Raw genomic sequence first — 19024 nt, 5'->3', positions numbered from 1 at the left:
TCAGCCCAACCCCGTTTGTAGTGCAGTTGTAGCAACGTTGGCCCCCCAGGATATTCCAGAGATAAGGTGGGGAAGATAATATCTTTTATTGGACCAGCTTCTGTTAGAACTCTTGTGTAGCTCAAAAAGGACAAAGGTTGGTCCAGTAAAAGATATTACCTTCCCCCACCTTGTCTCTGCCTAACCATGAAGTTTTCTTGCTTGCAAATTTTTGGAATGCACCAACGCTTCCTTTGCTGACTTAACCGCCCAGTATCTGCTGGCTTTGTAGAGAGCCTGGCTCCACCGGCACTGTCTTAATGCTTGTGACAGCTATGGAATTCTGTGTTCATTGTGTGAGCTCTGCTGCCCCCGTGAGGCCAGATTCTCTGCCCCAGTGCTCTAATATAAACCCATCCCCAGGAGCCAAAAACGTCTGAACCGTTGCAAGATTAGATGTTTCCACCAGAATTTGTGTCCACACTAGTGCAGACAGTCTGCATATAGCACTCCTAGCCATTGCTGCAGCTGTATATTATGGCACCTGTCACTTAAATTCCAGGTACAAGTCTCTAAGTAGCTGAATTGCATGGTAGCAAGTTGCACATGCCATCAGCATCAACTGCCCTCATGGCCAAAACTAATAGGGGTGGGTGGGGGTGAAAGCATTTCTACTACAGCATAGTGAAAGGCTCTAGCACCAGGAGCAACGTTCAGATCTTCTGCCTCCAGCCATCTACACATCATCTCCTCTACATGATGGACTTTGATCCAACCTCATATCTTTCTTTCTGCATGTTCCTGTCTACTCTTCCATCATTCCCTTCCCTTCTCTCCTCTCCCATTTTTTTACCCCATTTCCCTTCTGTCCTCCCCCATATTCCCCATCCCCAAAATCCATGGAATGAACAAAAGAGGTAACAATTTTCATCCTAACAACTTGTTTACGTGTTATATCACTTTCTGCCCTTTTTAGAGTGCAAGTTCTTTGGGGAAGTGGCCATATCTTTCTATGAGTGGGTACAGCTCCTAGCACACTGGGGCTCTGATCCTCCTTGGAGCCTTTCAACACTATTATAGCATAAATCATAATGGCTGGCATGTTCCATGCATTACAGTTATAAAACTTATACCTGTTTAAAGCCTACACAATTGTATTGCAGAGGTGAACCTATTACAGAAGTAATATAAATTGGAGGAGATGGATTCTAGGCAATAAAGGGCACAACCCAGAGATAAATTAATCACACACTTTTGCTGCTTCAACTGCTCTTTGCCCATGACTCCATTTCAGTGTTTAGTTATATGCTAAATTTCCAATCCCCTGATCAAGTTCAAGCAGCCCCACTTAAAAAAAAAAAATCAACCTGCCTCCACGGTGTTTCTTCCTTCCTAGATTTTTAAGCCTAGAAGAAGCCTTTATGATTATCTAGTGCACTCGTAACACAGGTTAGAAAATTTCACCCAGCAATTCCTGCATCAAACCCATAACTTGTGGCTGAGCAAGAGCGTAGCTTTCGGAAAGGCATCTAGTGTTTGCTTATTTAAAGATTTCTTCCCCTCCCTGCTCTGCCACCTAGCTTAGATTCTCCCCCACCCTCAAAATAGCTGGCTGGATGGGCAACAACGTGACCTGAATCAATAACAGCTTTTCTTCATTACTTGTGTTACAGTAGTTCCTAGAAAGAAAAGGAGTACTTGTGGCACCTTAGAGACTAACAAATTTATTTGAGCATAAACTTTCGTGAGCTACAGCTATGAAAGCTTATGCTCAAATAAATTTGTTAGTCTCTAAGGTGCCACAAGTCCTCCTTTTCTTTTTGTGAATACAGACTAACATGGCTGCTACTCTGAAACCAGTAGTTCCTAGAGGCTCCTGTATGAGCAAGCCCCCATTGTGCTAGGCAGTGCCCAAACTGCTACTGAGAGACAGCCCCTGCCCCACCTAGCTTACAGTCTATACAAAGAAACCAGACAGTGGGGTATGCATTAACCCCATTCCCAGAGTCACCTTGCACCAGCACAAGGACTGGAACCCAGACCTCCAGAGTGCCAGTTTGTACCAGCCCCAAGGAGATGGCCCACAGGTAGCCTCGAGGGGACACTATGAAAGCTGTGAGAATCTCCTAACCCAACCCCTAGACACTACAGCTGCTGGGTGCACTAAGTACCCTTCCCTGCCTCACGGACCAGTAGGCTGCTGCCCTGACCACCGAGTAGCCTCCCTAGCGGCAAGAGAGGCCAACTTCCGGGTTCGCATGGGACGTTCTAGCCTGTAGCTACGTTGCACTCTCTTCGTCTTCCACTCTTCTCCTCCCCTTCAGGGCTCTGCTTGGACGCAACCAAATTCACTACAGGCGGGGAGGGCGCAATGCACATTCAAACGCCATACAGACTCGGGGACGTCTGAGCTGTGGGGGCAGAAGTAGCCCTTGTAGGAACGAACCACTGAATTTAGGGCTGTTAATATTTCACAGGCGGAGGGGTTGAACCCCCCCTCCCTGCTGGAATGGTTTTGTCCCCTAGCAACAGGCTCAGGCGTCTGATGCTTGACGACGAGGCCATTCCACAGCACGGGAGGGGGAAGCTGGGCAGGCTGGTGCGTACTCTCTGACCCCTGGCTGGCCTAAGGGTCGGGGGGTGGGGAGGCCCGGAGGACAGCCCATGGTTCGGCCCGGGGGTGGGGGCACCGCCTTAACACGGCCTGGCAGAGGTCCCAGCATGCAATGTTCCTGCCCCCCATAAGGGGCACCCCAAGGGGCACCCCAGGCCTAGGCACAAGCAGGGCCAGTGCCAGGCTATTTTGCGCCCCAGGTGAAACTTCCACCTTGCGCCCGCCCCTCCCCCCGCACATTGGTTCATTGAGGGGCAAATCCCAACGAGCCTTTTTAGACCCCAGGGCCAGCTGCGCCCAGGGGCTGCTCCCCAGACCAGGTTCCCCCCTCCCTGTCCCCTGAACTCCCCTGGAGGGTGCACAGCCCCCCTGCCTAGTTCACCTAGTGGTTGCACCAGCCCTGGGCACAAGACCCTTCCTGAGAATTGCTATGGGCGCTGCTCATGCCCCTCAAAAGGGGCAGGCTGGCTTGCGCGCCCCACAGTTAGGGGTGCCAACTTTGATTGGCCATATTCCCGGAGGGTTCATCACATGACAATCTTTTAATTCCTGGAAACTCCAGGACAGTCCTGGAGGGTTGGCAACCCTACCCACAGCACCGTCTTGGCCCAGGTAGATTAGGCAGGTCACTGTTTGTTCGGGGCCATGCTCTGCTGTACAGGTGGCAGGAGCCATGGTCTGCCCTGTTTTGCTGCCCATGGCCTCCTGGCAAACCGTGGCCCCCAAGAGGAGTTGGGGCATCCCACAATAGGGGTTGCATGCCCACGCCGTGGACCTAGGTGTTGCTAAGGTGGCCCTAGTGTTGGAGGAAGCGGGTCAGAGTTTGAAAAGGTCGATGAATTATTTGTCATTCCTGAAAAGGGTTAAAATTCGTTCACAACTTCTTCTTGTTGCCTTTTGGCCAAGCGTGGGACTCAGAGGCAGCCCACCTCCAGATGCTGCTAGCTGTAGGAATCAGAGCCACATCACCCCGGCTGCCACTAGATATGGGAGTCGAATCCCCCACCCTATCATTCCTGGATACTTCTAGAGGACTCCTATCTGCCCACCCCCCCAGCTGTCCATCCCTCTCCACATTCAAACAGCCACTAGAAACATTCAGTTTCCAGAGAAGGGTGTTTTTCCCAGTCTCTGCCCAGTCATGAAACCCCTTTCGGTAATGATGGCCATTTGACCCTTTTTTTTTTTTTTTTGGTATTCTTGATGTCGTATGTGTTATGATGTGTTAGGGCCCAATCGAATGTTTGTTGAAGTTAAAGGCACTGGATCAGGTCCTTAATCCTTAGTATTATATTTTAATTGGTTTTGCAGTATTTGTAAACAACTAGGCGATGGAGTGAAGGGATTGCACTTTTGTTACAAGGAACACCCAAGGCTGATATAACTAAAGCAAATTAACCAACTATTTTCTCTATTCTTTGTTTGATTTCTTTGTGAATTTTGGCAACACTGTTTATAGTCAGTTTCACTGTTTCCCCTGGGTAGTCAATGTCCTTTGTTGTTTGTGTGGGTCTTTCCTTTAACAACCCAGAGGGAAAATACATTTAAAACAAAAACAAATCAGGAAAATGCGATTGTAAAACCACCACCATTGTCAGGGGGACAGAGGATGGTGTAGTACTTGAAACTATTTTTAACTCTGTTTTTGGAAGGGACAAGATTCAAGTAGATTTAAGTATAAAGGCATATGTAGGTTGCTTATCACTATATTGAACTCCTGTTTTATAGCTTATATTAAGGCAAGAAACAAGTCCCATGTATTTATTGTCTAGAAACTGTGGTGACTGGGGCATTAGGAATGCATACATAGATTGTTTTGAGAAAGATGAATACCGTGTTAGTTTTCTACCTATCTTTCATTCTGATTTTGCCCTTTTAACTTTTTGTTGTTGGGATTTTTTTTTAAAAGTACTTTTGTCTGTTACAACCACTGAAGCATTTTTGAACCTCATTTTTTTAATAAAATGATGGTTTTCTTAGTTGGTTTGACTGAAACCATGGATCAAAGAATCAAAGAAGAGGAAAGAGATCAAAAGCTCATACCACTCTGAGAAAAGTGTGTGGGAGTGTGACTTCTTGGATATGTAAAAACTGGATTTACTGAGAAACTGTAATTATAGTTTTGCTATCCTGCCATACACACTGTAGCTAATGTTGTGTCAGCAGTTCCATTATAATGTGATCTCATTTTGCATAGTCCCATTTAACCACTTCTGCTTAATACGGTTAGATATAGATATCTGTATATATAGAGATAGATATACAGATATAGCAATATGTTTATATTGTATTCTATTGTTTAATAGCATGATTAATTTTTAATCACTAGACAGCCCTAATAAAAATTTATACACACACACACACATATATATATATATATATATGATAGAACATAAGAATGGTCCATCCAGTCCAGTATCCTGTCTACCGACAGTGGCCAATGCCAGGTGCCCCAGAGGGAGTGAACCTAACAGGTAATGATCAAGTGATCTCTCTCCTGTCGTCCATCTCTACCTTCTGACAAAAAAACAGAGGCTAGGGACACCATTCCTTACCCATCCTGGCTAATAGCCATTAATGGACTTAACCTCCATGAATTTATCCAGTTCTCTTTTAAACCCTGTTATAGTCCTAGCCTTCACAACCTCCTCAGGCAAGGAGTTCCACAGGTTGACTGTGTGAGGAAGAACTTCCTTTTATTTGTTTTAAACCTGCTGCCCATTAATTTAATTTGGTGGCCTCTAGTTCTTATATTATGGGAACAAGTAAATAACTTTTACTTCTTCACACCACTCATGATTTTATATACCTCTATCATATCCCCGCTTAATCTCCTCTTTTCCAAGCTGAAAAGTCCTAGCCTCTTTAATCTCCCCTCACATGGGACCCGTTCCAAACCCCTAATCATTTTAGTTGCCCTTTTCTGAACCTTTTCTAATGCTAGTATATCTCTTTTGATATGAGGAGACCACATCTGTACACAGTATTCAAGATGTGGGTGTACCATGGATTTATATAAGGGCAATAAGATATTCTCCATCTTATGTAGACACACAGAGAGATACACGCACGCACATATATACAGTGAGCAAGAGGGAGAGAGATTACACAGAGGGTCCTGTGCATATTGGCAGATTTTCTCACCTAAGAGGTTCACAGCAGCCCTCCGTTTGTCCACTTTCGTGGCTCAGATCTGCCGTTCACTCAGTTAGCCTCATCACTGGCCAGCATGGGAGAAAAGGAGAACAATCCCCGCAGACTCTGTGTCCCACCTAGTGGGTCAGGGACAGGGCAGATCCCTTTCCAATTTAGGCCTTCCCTTCTGGTGTTTCTCACAGACCAGGTCAACTCCTCCTGTGTCCAATCAAGAGTTGGGGGGATGGAGGGGAACCCAAGCCCACCCTCTACACCGGGTTCCAGCCCAGGGCCCTGTGGATAGCAGCTGTCCACAATGTTTCCTGTATCAGCTGTGTGACAACTACAACTCCCTGGGCTACTTCCCCATTGCCTTCCCCCCAGCACCTTCTTTATCCTCACTGCAGGATCTTCCTCCCGAAGCCTGATCACGCTTGAACTCTTCACGCCTTCTCACTCCCTGCTCCTGACACCCCCCCCTACTAACTGATGCCTTTTTAAACCAGGTGTCCTGATTAGCCTGCCTGCCATAATTGAATCTAGAAAGTTCTTAATTGACTCCAGTTGTCTTGATTAGCTTGCCTGTCTTAATTGGTTCTGGCAGGTTCCTTATTGCTGGAGGGCAGCCCCTGCTCTGGTCACTCAGGGAACAGAAAACAGTTCATCCGGTGGCCAATATATTTGCCTTCGACCAGACTCCTGTAGGCTAAAGCGGCCATCTATAAAACCAGGGTGAGGAGGTTGGCCGATGGAGTCTCCTGCGACTGCGGGGCCTATTTCCGATCCTCTGTCCGTTCACGCCTCCGAGCGGAGTTCCTCTGGGCGGCGTCCACCGACTCCCTTGACGCCTTTGAGGAGCGGTGGGCGCTGTCCGGGGTTCTCTGCTCGGTGTCCCCGTCCGGTTCCCTTCGTTTGACCCTTTGACCGCACTCCCGTCCCTGTTTTTCATCAGTTGTCCCCCGTAATTAGTTGGTTCTCCAGGCCCTGTGGATCTCCCCCTTAGGCTGTGGGGGGATCCTTTTGTAGTGGACGAGCTCTGCCCGCCCACGTCCTGGATTCCCAATAGGACCAGACTCCTGTAGGCTAAAGCGGCCATCTATAAAACCAGGGTGAGGAGGTTGGCCGATGGAGTCTCCTGCGACTGCGGGGCCTATTTCCGATCCTCTGTCCGTTCACGCCTCCGAGCGGAGTTCCTCTGGGCGGCGTCCACCGACTCCCTTGACGCCTTTGAGGAGCGGTGGGCGCTGTCCGGGGTTCTCTGCTCGGTGTCCCCGTCCGGTTCCCTTCGTTTGACCCTTTGACCGCACTCCCGTCCCTGTTTTTCATTAGTTGTCCCCCGTAATTAGTTGGCTCTCCAGGCCCTGTGGATCTCCCCCTTAGGCTGGGGGGGGCTCCTTTCGTAGTGGACGAGCTCCGCCCGCCCACTTCCTGGATCCCAATAGGACCAGACTCCTGTAGGCTAAAGCGGCCATCTATAAAACCAGGGTGAGGAGGTTGGCCGATGGAGTCTCCTGCGACTGCGGGGCCTATTTCCGATCCTCTGTCCGTTCACGCCTCCGAGCGGAGTTCCTCTGGGCGGCGTCCACCGACTCCCTTGACGCCTTCGAGGAGCGGTGGGCGCTGTCCGGGGTTCTCTGCTCGGTGTCCCCGTCCGGTTCCCTTCGTTTGACCCTTTGACCGCACTCCCATCCCTGTTTTTCATTAGTTGTCCCCCGTAATTAGTTGGCTCTCCAGGCCCTGTGGATCTCCCCCTTAGGCTGGGGGGGGATCCTTTTGTAGTGGACGAGCTCTGCCCGCCCACGTCCTGGATCCCAATAGGACCAGACTCCTGTAGGCTAAAGCGGCCATCTATAAAACCAGGGTGAGGAGGTTGGCCGATGGAGTCTCCTGCGACTGCGGGGCCTATTTCCGATCCTCTGTCCGTTCACGCCTCCGAGCGGAGTTCCTCTGGGCGGCGTCCACCGACTCCCTTGCCGCCTTTGAGGAGCGGTGGGCGCTGTCCGGGGTTCTCTGCTCGGTGTCCCCGTCCGGTTCCCTTCGTTTGACCCTTTGACCGCACTCCCGTCCCTGTTTTTCATTAGTTGTCCCCTGTAATTAGTTGGCTCTCCAGGCCCTGTGGATCTCCCCCTTAGGCTGCGGGGGGAATCCTTTTGTAGTGGACGAGCTCTGCCCGCCCACATCCTGGATCCCAATAGGACCAGACTCCTGTATCCCACTGGTCTGGGTCTGTCACAATAGATACACACACAGACACAGATATAGATAGATAGGTTTTTGAGAGTGTTGGGGACAACTTCCTGGTCCAACTACTGGAGGAACCAACCTGGGGCTGTTCTCCTCTTGACCTGCTGCTTACAAACAGGGAAGAATTGATAGGGGAAGTAGAACTGGGGGGCCACCTGCGTAGCAGTGACCATGAGATGATTGAGTTCAGGATCCCCACAAAAGGAAGAAAGAAGAGTAGCAAAATACAGACCCTGAATTTCAGTAAAGCAGACTTTGACTCCCTTAGGGAACTTATGGGCAGGTTCCCCTGGGAGGCTAATATGTGGGGAAAAGGAGTCCAGGAAAGCTGGGTGTATTTTAAAGAAGCCTTATTGAGAGTGCAGGAACAAACCATCCTGATGTGCAGAGAGAATAGCATATATGGCAGGCGACCAGCATGGCTTAACAGTGAAGTCTTTAGTGAGTTTAAACATAAAAAGGAAGCTTACAAGGAGTGGAAACTTGGTCAGATGACTAGGGAGGAGTAAAATACAACTGGAGTTGCAGCTAGCAAGGGATGTGAAGGGTAACAAGAAGGGTTTCTACGGGTACGTTAGCAACAAGAAAAAGATCAGGGAAAGTGTGGGACCCTTAATGAATGGGAGAGGCAACCTAGTGACAGATGATGTGGAAAAAGCTGAAGAACTCCATGCTTTTTTTTGCCTCAGTCTTCACAGACAAGGTCAGCTCCCACACTGCTGTCGTGGGCAACACACTATGGGGAGGAGGTGAGCAGCCATCAGTGGTGAAAGAACAGGTTAACAACTATTTAGAAAAGCTGGACATGCGCAAGTCCATGGGTCCAGATCTAATGCATCCAAGGGTGCAGAGGGAATTGGCTGATGTGATTGCAGAGCCATTGACCATTATCTTTGAAAACTTGTGGCGATCGGGGGAAGTCCTGGATGATTGCAAAAAGACAAATATAGTGCCCATCTTTAAAGAAGGGAAGAAGGAGAACCCGGGGAACTACAGACCGGTCAGTCTCATCTCAGTCCCTGGAAAAATCATGGAGCAGGTCCTCAAGGAAACCATATTGAAGCACTTCAAGGAGAGGAAGGTCGTCAGGAATAGTCAACATGGATTCACCAAGGACAAGTCATGCCTGACCAACCTGATTGCATTCTATGAGGAGATAACTGGCTCTGTGGATATGGGGAAGGCGGTGGACGTGATATATCTTGACTTTAGCAAAGCTTTTGATATTTCAGGATAGGCTTCTAGGGGCACAAAGCTCTACAGATATAGAGCAGGTTGCACAGAGGAGCCAAGAGGCCAGTGAAGAAGCTTGGCAACATGTGACCTCCAGAAGAGGTAAGCGGAATGTCCGGGTTCCACTAACACAGACACAGGTAACTAACCACTTTCATGTTCTCTCCACAGGTATCGTTGCGGAGAGTGGACCAGATGATATGTCTGGGGCGAGAAAGCAGAAGGAGACTCCGCTGGTTGGAAGGCATGAGATGCTATGTCCTGAGTTTGGGAGTTCCATGACCACCACTCCCAAGAGGAGAAGGCGGGTGGTGGTGGTCGGGGACTCTCTCCTCCGGAGGACTGAGTCATCTATCTGCCGCCCTGACCGGGAAAACCGAGAAGTCTGCTGCTTGCCAGGGGCTAAGATTCGCGATCTGACGGAGAGACTGCCGAGACTCATCAAGCCCTCGGATCGCTACCCCTTCCTGCTTCTCCACATGGGCACCAATGATACTGCCAAGAATGACCTTGAGCGGATCACTGCGGACTATGTGGCTCTAGGAAGAAGGATAAAGGAGTTGGAGGCGCAAGTGGTGTTCTCGTCCATCCTCCCCGTGGAAGGAAAAGGCCTAGGTAGGGACCGTCGAATCGTGGAAGTCAACGAATGGCTATGCAGGTGGTGTCGGAGAGAAGGCTTTGGATTCTTTGACCATGGGATGGTGTTCCATGAAGGAGGAGTGCTGGGCAGAGACGGGCTCCATCTTACGAAGAGAGGGAAGAGCATCTTTGCCAGCAGGCTGGCTAACCTAGTGAGGAGGGCTTTAAACTAGGTTCACCGGGGGAAGGAGACCAAAGCCCTGAGGTAAGTGGGAAAGCGGGATACCGGGAGGAAGCACAGGCAGGAATGTCTGTGAGGGGAGGGCTCCTGCCTCATACTGGGAATGAGGGGCGATCAACAGGTTATCTCAAGTGCTTATATACAAATGCACAAAGCCTTGGAAACAAGCTGGGAGAACTGGAGGTCCTGGTGATGTCAAGGAACTATGACGTGATCAGAATAACAGAGACTTGGTGGGATAACTCACATGACTGGAGTACTGTCATGGATGGTTATAAACTGTTCAGGAAGGACAGGCAGGGCAGAAAAGGTGGGGGAGTAGCACTGTATGTAAGGGAGCAGTATGACTGCTCAGAGCTCCGGTACGAAACTGCAGAAAAACCTGAGTGTCTCTGGATTAAGTTTAGAAGTGTGTGCAACAAGAGTGATGTAGTGGTGGGAGTCTGCTATAGACCACCGGACCAGGGGGATGAGGTGGATGAGGCTTTCTTCCGGCAGCTCACGGAAGCTACTAGATCGCATGCCCTGATTCTCATGGGTGACTTTAATTTTCCTGATATCTGCTGGGAGAGCAATACAGCGGTGCATAGACAATCCAGGAAGTTTTTGGAAAGCGTAGGGTACAATTTCCTGGCGCAAGTGCTAGAGGAGCCAACTAGGGGGGGCGCTTTTCTTGACCTGCTGCTCACAAACCGGGTAGAATTAGTGGGGGAAGCAAAAGTGGATGGGAATCTGGGAGGCAGTGACCATGAGTTGGTTGAGTTCAGGATCCTGACGCAGGGAAGAATGGTAAGCAGCAGGATACGGACCCTGGACTTCAGGAAAGCAGACTTCGACTCCCTCAGGGAACGGATGGCCAGGATCCCCTGGGGGACTAACTTGAAGGGGAAAGGAGTCCAGGAGAGCTGGCTGTATTTCAAGGAATCCCTGTTGAGGTTACAGGGACAAACCATCCCGATGAGTCGAAAGAATAGTAAATATGGCAGGCGACCAGCTTGGCTTAATGGTGAAATCCTAGCGGATCTTAAACATAAAAAAGAAGCTTACAAGAAGTGGAAGGTTGGACATATGACCAGGGAAGAGTATAAAAATATTGCTCGGGCATGTAGGAATGATATCAGGAGGGCCAAATCGCACCTGGAGCTGCAGCTAGCCAGAGATGTCAAGAGTAACAAGAAGGGTTTCTTCAGGTATGTTGGCAACAAGAAGAAAGCTAAGGAAAGTGTGGGCCCCTTACTGAATGAGGGAGGCAACCTAGTGACAGAGGATGTGGAAAAAGCTAATGTACTCAATGCTTTTTTTGCCTCTGTTTTCACTAACAAGGTCAGCTCCCAGACTGCTGCGCTGGGCATCACAAAATGGGGAAGAGATGGCCAGCCCTCTGTGGAGAGAGAGGTGGTTAGGGACTATTTAGAAAAGCTGGACGTGCACAAGTCCATGGGGCCGGACGAGTTGCATCCGAGAGTGCTGAAGGAATTGGCGGCTGTGATTGCAGAGCCATTGGCCATTATCTTTGAAAACTCGTGGCGAACGGGGGAAGTCCCGGATGACTGGAAAAAGGCTAATGTAGTGCCAATCTTTAAAAAAGGGAAGAAGGAGGATCCTGGGAACTACAGGCCAGTCAGCCTCACCTCAGTCCCTGGAAAAATCATGGAGCAGGTCCTCAAAGAATCAATCCTGAAGCACTTGCATGAGAGGAAAGTGATCAGGAACAGCCAGCATGGATTCACCAAGGGAAGGTCATGCCTGACTAATCTGATCGCCTTTTATGATGAGATTACTGGTTCTGTGGATGAAGGGAAAGCAGTGGCTGTATTGTTTCTTGACTTTAGCAAAGCTTTTGACACGGTCTCCCACAGTATTCTTGTCAGCAAGTTAAGGAAGTATGGGCTGGATGAATGCACTATAAGGTGGGTAGAAAGCTGGCTAGATTTTCGGGCTCAATGGGTAGTGATCAATGGCTCCATGTCTAGTTGGCAGCCGGTATCAAGTGGAGTGCCCCAAGGGTCGGTCCTGGGGCCGGTTTTGTTCAATATCTTCATAAATGATCTGGAGGATGGTGTGGATTGCACTCTCAGCAAATTTGCAGATGATACTAAACTGGGAGGAGTGGTAGATACGCTGGAGGGGAGGGATAGGATACAGAAGGACCTAGACAAATTGGAGGATTGGGCCAAAAGAAATCTGATGAGGTTCAATAAGGATAAGTGCAGGGTCCTGCACTTAGGACGGAAGAACCCAATGCACAGCTACAGACTAGGGACCGAATGGCTAGGCAGCAGTTCTGCGGAAAAGGACTTAGGGATGATAGTGGACAAGAAGCTGGATATGAGTCAGCAGTGTGCCCTTGTTGCCAAGAAGGCCAATGGCATTTTGGGATGTATAAGTAGGGGCATAGCGAGCAGATCGAGGGACGTGATTGTTCTCCTCTATTCGACATTGGTGAGGCCTCATCTGGAGTACTGTGTCCAGTTTTGGGCCCCACACTTCAAGAAGGATGTGGATAAATTGGAGAGAGTCCAGCGAAGGGCAACAAAAATGATTAGGGGACTGGAACACATGAGTTATGAGGAGAGGCTGAGGGAGCTGGGATTGTTTAGCCTGCAGAAGAGAAGAATGAGGGGGGATTTGATAGCTGCTTTCAACTACCTGAAAGGGGGTTCCAAAGAGGATGGCTCTAGACTGTTCTCAATGGTAGCAGATGACAGAACGAGGAGTAATGGTCTCAAGTTGCAGTGGGGGAGGTTTAGATTGGATATTAGGAAACACTATTTCACTAAGAGGGGGGTGAAACACTGGAATGCGTTACCTAGGGAGGTGGTAGAATCTCCTTCCTTAGAGGTTTTTAAGGTCAGGCTTGACAAAGCCCTGGCTGGGATGATTTAACTGGGAATTGGTCCTGCTTCGAGCAGGGGGTTGGACTAGATGACCTTCTGGGGTCCCTTCCAACCCTGATATTCTATGATTCTATGATGATTCTATGATTCTATGGTCTCCCACAGTATTTTTGCCAGCAAGTTAAAAAAGTATGGATTGGATGAATGTAGTATAAGGTGGATAGAAAGCTGGCTAAATTATCAGGCTTAACGGGTAGCTTTCAATGGCTCGATGTCTAGTTGGCAGTCGGTATCAAGTGGAGCGCCTCAGAGGTTGGTCCTGGGGCTGGTTTTATTCAACATCTTTATTAATGATCTGGACGATGGGATAGATTGCACCCTCAGCAAGTTCACGGATGGCACTATGTTGTGGGGAGAGGTAGATACGCTGGAGGGTAGGCATAGTGTCCAGAGTGACCTAGACAAATTGGAGGATTGGGCCAAAAGAAATCTGATAAGGTTCAACAAGGACATGTGCAGAGACCTGCTAAGCAGCTGTTCTGCAGAAAAAGGACTGGGGATTACAGTGGACGAGAAGCTGGATATGAGTCAGCAGTGTGCCCTTGTTGCTAAGAAGGCTAATGGCATATTGGGCTACATTAGTAGGAGCATTGCCAGCAGATCGAGGAAAGTGATTATTCCCCTCTATTCGGCACTGGTGAGGCCACATCTGGAGTATTGCATCCAGTTTGGGGACCCCCAGTACAGATGGGATGTGGACAAATTGAGAGAGTCCAGCAGAGGGAAACGAGAATGATCAGGGGCTGGGACATGGGACTTAGGGGAGAGGCTGAGGGAACTGGATTTGTTTAGTCTGCAGAAGAGAAGAGTGAGGGGGGATTTGATAGCAGCCTTCAACTACCTTAAGGGGGGTTCCAAAGAGGATGAAACTCAGCTGTTCTCAGTGGTGGCAGATGACAGAACAAGGAGCAATGCTCTCAAGTTGCAGTGGGGGAGGTCTAGGTTGGATATTAGGAAACACTATTTCACTGGGAGGGTGGTGGAGCACTGGAATGGGTTACCTAGGGAGGTGGTGGAGTCTCCATCCTTAAAGGGATTTAAGGCCCGGCTTGAGAAAGCCCTGGATGGGATGATTTAGTTGGTGTTGGTCTTGCTTTTAGCAGGGGATTGGAGTAGATCAGTGCTTCTCAAGCTATCTGATGTAGGGGACTGGCAATTTTTTTTTCCAATGTGCGCACAGACCGGCAGCTGTTGGCTCGCGGACCGGCACCGATCTGTGGACCACCACTTTGAGTAGCACTGGACTAGATGACCTCCTGAGGTCTCTTCCAACCCTAGTATTCTATGATTATATATATATACCCACACATACATATACACACACACACACAGAGATATAGATACACACACAGAGATATACATATAGATATGTAGATATACACACACAAATGTAGATATAGATCTATACACACACAGATATACACATACACACACACATACATACACACATATAGAAATAGATACACATATACACAAACACAGTTATAGATATAGATAGATGTAGATACACACACACACACATATACAGATAAAGATATATACACACACAGATATATCTATACCAATGTGTGTCAAGGTTCCTTCCCCACTCTGAACTCTAGGGTACAGGTGTGGGGACCTGCATAAAAAACCCCTTAAGCTTATTTTTACCAGCTTAGGTTAAAACTTCCCCAAGGTACAAACTATTTTTCCTTTTGTCCCTGGACTTTATTGCTGCCACCACCAAGCATCTAACAAATATAACTGGGAAAGAGCCCCCTTGGAAATGTCTTTCCCCCCAAAATCCCCCCAAGCCCTACACCCCCTTTCCTGGGGAAGGCTTGATAAAAATCCTCACCAATTTGCATAGGTGAACACAGACCCAAACCCTTGGATCTTAAGAACAAGGAAAAAAGCAATCAGGTTCTTAAAAGAAGAATTTTAATTGAAGTAAAAGAATCACCTCTGTAAAATCAGGATGGTAAATACCTTACAGGGTAATCAGATTAAAACATAGAGAATCCCTCTAGGCAAAACCTTAAGTTACAAAAAGACACAAAAACCGGAATATACATTCCATTCAGCACAACTTATTTTACCAGCCATTTAAAGAAAACAGAATCTAACGCATATCTAACTAGATTGCTTATTAACCCTTTACAGGAGTTCTGACCTGCATTCCTGCTCTGGTCCCAGCAAAAGAAAAACACACAGACAGAGAGAACCCTTTGTTTCCCACCTGCTCCAGCTTTGAAAGTATCTTGTCTCCTCATTGGTCATTTTGGTCAGGTGCCAGAGAGGTTATCTTCAGCTTCTTAACCCTTTACAGGTGAAAGGGTTTTTCCTCTGGCCAGGAGGTGGTTAGCCTTCCCTTTATATTTATGACAGTGTGTGTATCTATATCTGTACATATGTGCGTGTGTGTATGTGTGTGCATCTATATCTATCTCTCTCTGTGTGTATATATATATAAAAACAAAGCCACATATCATTTCACACCTGGAAACTTTGTTTCCTTTGACTAGATAATGAGTAGTGAACTGCTGGAAAGATGTGTTAAAATGCTTATTGTAGTAAAATGGTTTAGGACTTGACAAAGCCAGCTATCCATTTGCTAGTGGTGTGTGGGGAAACTTTCTTTGGCAAATATCTGGGAAGTGTGAGTGTGCACATGTGTGTGGAGGCTGTATCATCAACTTCTGCATAACTGATGCTTTCAGAAGATTTTGACTTTCAATGAGAATTTTGTGTTTAACTCCCATTTGTGCCTTTGAAAATCTTCTCCTCAAAGAAAAGTTTTCCAGCCCTTGTGGTTCCAAATAAAATCATCTTCTAAATATGAAGTGTGTATAACCTGCTGAGTCTGCATAGAGATGGCTTCACTGAGAACGCTGCAGCAGCAGTAGAATGAAATTAACAAGACTAGGGGCAGTTTCACTGATAGCATTCAGAACTCTTTTGGAAGCAAGGAAGTTGTCCAGAATAATGTCAGTTTCACATTGCAGCTGCCTGCGATAGCTGTGAGCAGCAGCAGAGGCAACTCTTGAGGAAGAGGATCCAAAAAGCAGAGGTTGAGGGAGGTAGAGTATACCTTTGGACCCCCTGCCCCTCATTTGCCTCAGTTAGGAGGCTGAGAGGTAGAGTATCTGAGAACCTCTTCCATTTAAACCAGCCCAGAGGCTGTGGATGTGGAAGAAAAGGCAGGCTGTGGAGTGAGCATCTGATTTATTAAATGTCTACTAGCTAGAGTCTGATATGAAATATGGAACCCCCAAGCAGGATCCAGGAAGAGCACTCCGGTAGAAATCCCAAGCATCCTCCAGAAGCTTGGGTTGCAGGGGACTGGGATTTTCTCTGGATTTGCTAGTGCACCCATTCTCTATTACCTGTATCAAACTCTGGCTAATCATTTTAATTCTTTGTCCGGTAGGTGGCTAGAAAATTTTTCAAGATCTGATTTTGGACAGTGTGTCAATGTTACATTAGGCAGGCATATACATTATCGTCTTCTCTTGTGCATCTGTGAGGGTCTGGCAGATGGATCTTTTTGAACAGGATGCTGAATAGGAGTTTATTTAAATTGATGAATAAATTTAGTGATCATAAAGGACATTCTGGAGGTGTAAATGACTACACAAGGTGTAAAGCAGTGGAGAATCAGGCCCACTGTGGTACATGCTTCCTCCACACAGCTGTCAATGGAACTCAGCCCTGACCTGTAGCAGCATATGCTGTTTCAGTCCTGGGCAGAAACTGTCAATCATGCTAACATGTTTCACTTCACTCATTTACTTACATCATGGTAATCTTAATTTATCCGTTGATTTTAAAAAAAATCACTCAAAATTGTTCACTGATTTGAACACTACAATAACAAACCTGTGTGCAGTTGTTCCTTACTATCTTAGGTGTGTATGTAATGCTTTCCTTTCTGTGTGTGCCTGATCCATTCTTGTTGCCAGGCGGCTAGTTGAAATTTACAAAATTCATACTCTCTGAACAGAGCAGATAGGATGTTTTGTAAATTTCACTTCACTATCTGCATTCAAGAACAGAGCAGAGTGTCTCAGTAGGCAAAGGTATGTGCCTCTGAGTGACAGTGAAACCCAAAACAGCGACAGCACTAGTTTTAGACTATAAGCCTTGACAAGACCTTTTTAATGAAGATCTACTATGGCAAGTTGGTAAACTCTCAACCAGCAGATTGTTGAGCAAATATTTTATCCCCCAGGATTAAACCAGACAGAACTACAGGTCTTTCCTGGCATGCAGAACAGGCATCTCTGTAAATCATAGAATCACAGAATCATAGGAGTGGAATGGATCTTGAGAGGTCATCTAGTCCAGTCCCCTGCACTCGCAAGACTAAGTATTGCCTAGACCATTCCTGACAGGTGTTGGTCTAACCTGCTTTTAAAAATCTCCAGTAATGGGGATTCCACAACCTTCCTGGGCAATTTATTCCAGTGCTTAACCACCCTGACAGTTAGGAAGTTTTTCCTAATATCCAAACTAAACTGTTCTTGCTGCAATTTAAGCTCATTGCTTCTCGTCCTATCCTCAGAAGTTAAAGAGAATAATTTTTCTCCCTCCTCCTTGTAACAACTTTTAATGTACTTGAAAACTGTTATCATGTCCCCTCTCAGTCTTCTCTTCTCCAGACTAAACAAACCATGGGAAGAATATGGGCTATTCTTTACTTACAACTAGACCCAGGGGTGGGTAAACTATGGCCCATGGGCTGGATCCGGCCCATGAGCCGTTTTAAGTGGGCCCGCGAGCTCCCACTGGGGAGCGGGGTCTGGGACTTGCCCCCTCTGGTGCTCCAGCTGGGGCACAGGGTCGGGGGTCGCACCATGTGGCTCCCAGAAGCCGTGGCATTGTCCTGCTCCAGCTCCTAGGCACTCCAATGGCCCCCTCCGGTGCTCCAACAGGAGTTGCAGGGGCTGTGCCTGTGGACCGGGCAGTGTGCAGAGCTGCCTGGATGCACCTCTGTGTAAGAGCCGGAGAAGGGACATGCTGCTGCTTCCGGGAGCCGCTTGAGGTAAGTGCCGCTCAGAGCCTGCACCCCTGAACCTCTCCTCACGCCCCAACCCCCTGCCCAGCCCTGATCCCCCTTCCTGCCCTCCAAACCCCTTGATCCCAGCCTGGAGCATCTTTCTGGACACCAAACCTCTCATCCCCAGCCCCACCCCAGAGCCCACACCTCCAGCTGGGGCCTGAACCCCTTCCCGCACCCTGACCCCCTGCCTCAGTTCAGAGCCCCCTCCTAGCCCCTGAACTTCTCATTTCTGGCCCCAACCAGGAGCCCACACCCCCAACTAGAGCCCTCACCCCCTCTCGCACCCAAACTCCAATTTTGTGAGGATTCATGGCCCGCCATCCAATTTCTATTTCCCAGATGTGGCTCTCAGGCCAAAAAGTTTGCCCACCCGTAGGCTAGACTTCAGGCCCAGCTGTGAGCACGGACTGGTGCAATAGCCTTCAGAAATAGCCAGAAATAGCCTTCAGAGGCATTATGATGTAGAATTCCCATACATGTATGGTAATAAGCTATAGCAGGATAAACATCTTTATATCTGTATAACTGCATCAACACTAAGGGAGCTGTAGTACTTTAACTAGTCCAGTTTAGTTGGAGCAGTAACGTTTTTGTATTTAGACAAGCCCTTACTTCAGGACTGAATATTGCAGCCCTTGGTTTTACATTAGCATCTTGCCACGTGTCTGAAAGCTGCACTTCTTTAGCATCTGCAGTTATGTAAAGTTTTTTTGTATGAAAAATAAATGCACACATCGATAATATTTGCCTGTACTGGTCTCTTCCCTGATGGAGGAACAGAAATTTTGAGTTGAGATCACCAGCAAAAAAAGAAAAGAAAAGAAATCCCCTGCAGTAAAAAGGAGCGGGGAGCTTCTGGCTATATTTTAATATTCAGCAGTCCTCACATAGACACCTCTGCTTTAATTGTCTGAGACAGAGTCAGAATTTACATCTGGGCCTAGCTGGGTGGGGTATCTGGTTTTAAGTTTACTAGAATTAAGTTAAGTTTGGAAGGGACTGTTACCCTTAAGGGATTTGGTAAAGCCCCTACATACCTAATAGGGGCTTATAGCTCATAG

At 47.8% G+C, this 19024-nt stretch overlaps 1 protein-coding gene across 1 annotated transcript in view; it reads left to right on the top strand.

The window, feature by feature from the left end:
• Positions 1 to 2553: 2553 nt before the first annotated feature.
• DNAH1 (dynein axonemal heavy chain 1) overlaps positions 2554 to 19024 on the top strand; it is a 141332-nt gene continuing 124861 nt past the window's right edge. Inside the window, exon 1 of the mRNA XM_073352527.1 lies at positions 2554 to 2578. The gene's annotated coding sequence lies outside the window, so the exon portion shown is untranslated. The remainder of the gene's footprint in view (positions 2579 to 19024) is intronic.

Source organism: Lepidochelys kempii, chromosome 7 (assembly GCF_965140285.1).
Source record: "Lepidochelys kempii isolate rLepKem1 chromosome 7, rLepKem1.hap1, whole genome shotgun sequence".
NCBI lineage: Eukaryota > Metazoa > Chordata > Testudines > Cheloniidae > Lepidochelys > Lepidochelys kempii.
The sequence above is the reverse complement of the archived record's forward strand: the minus strand, read 5'-3'. Positions and strand labels throughout refer to the sequence as shown.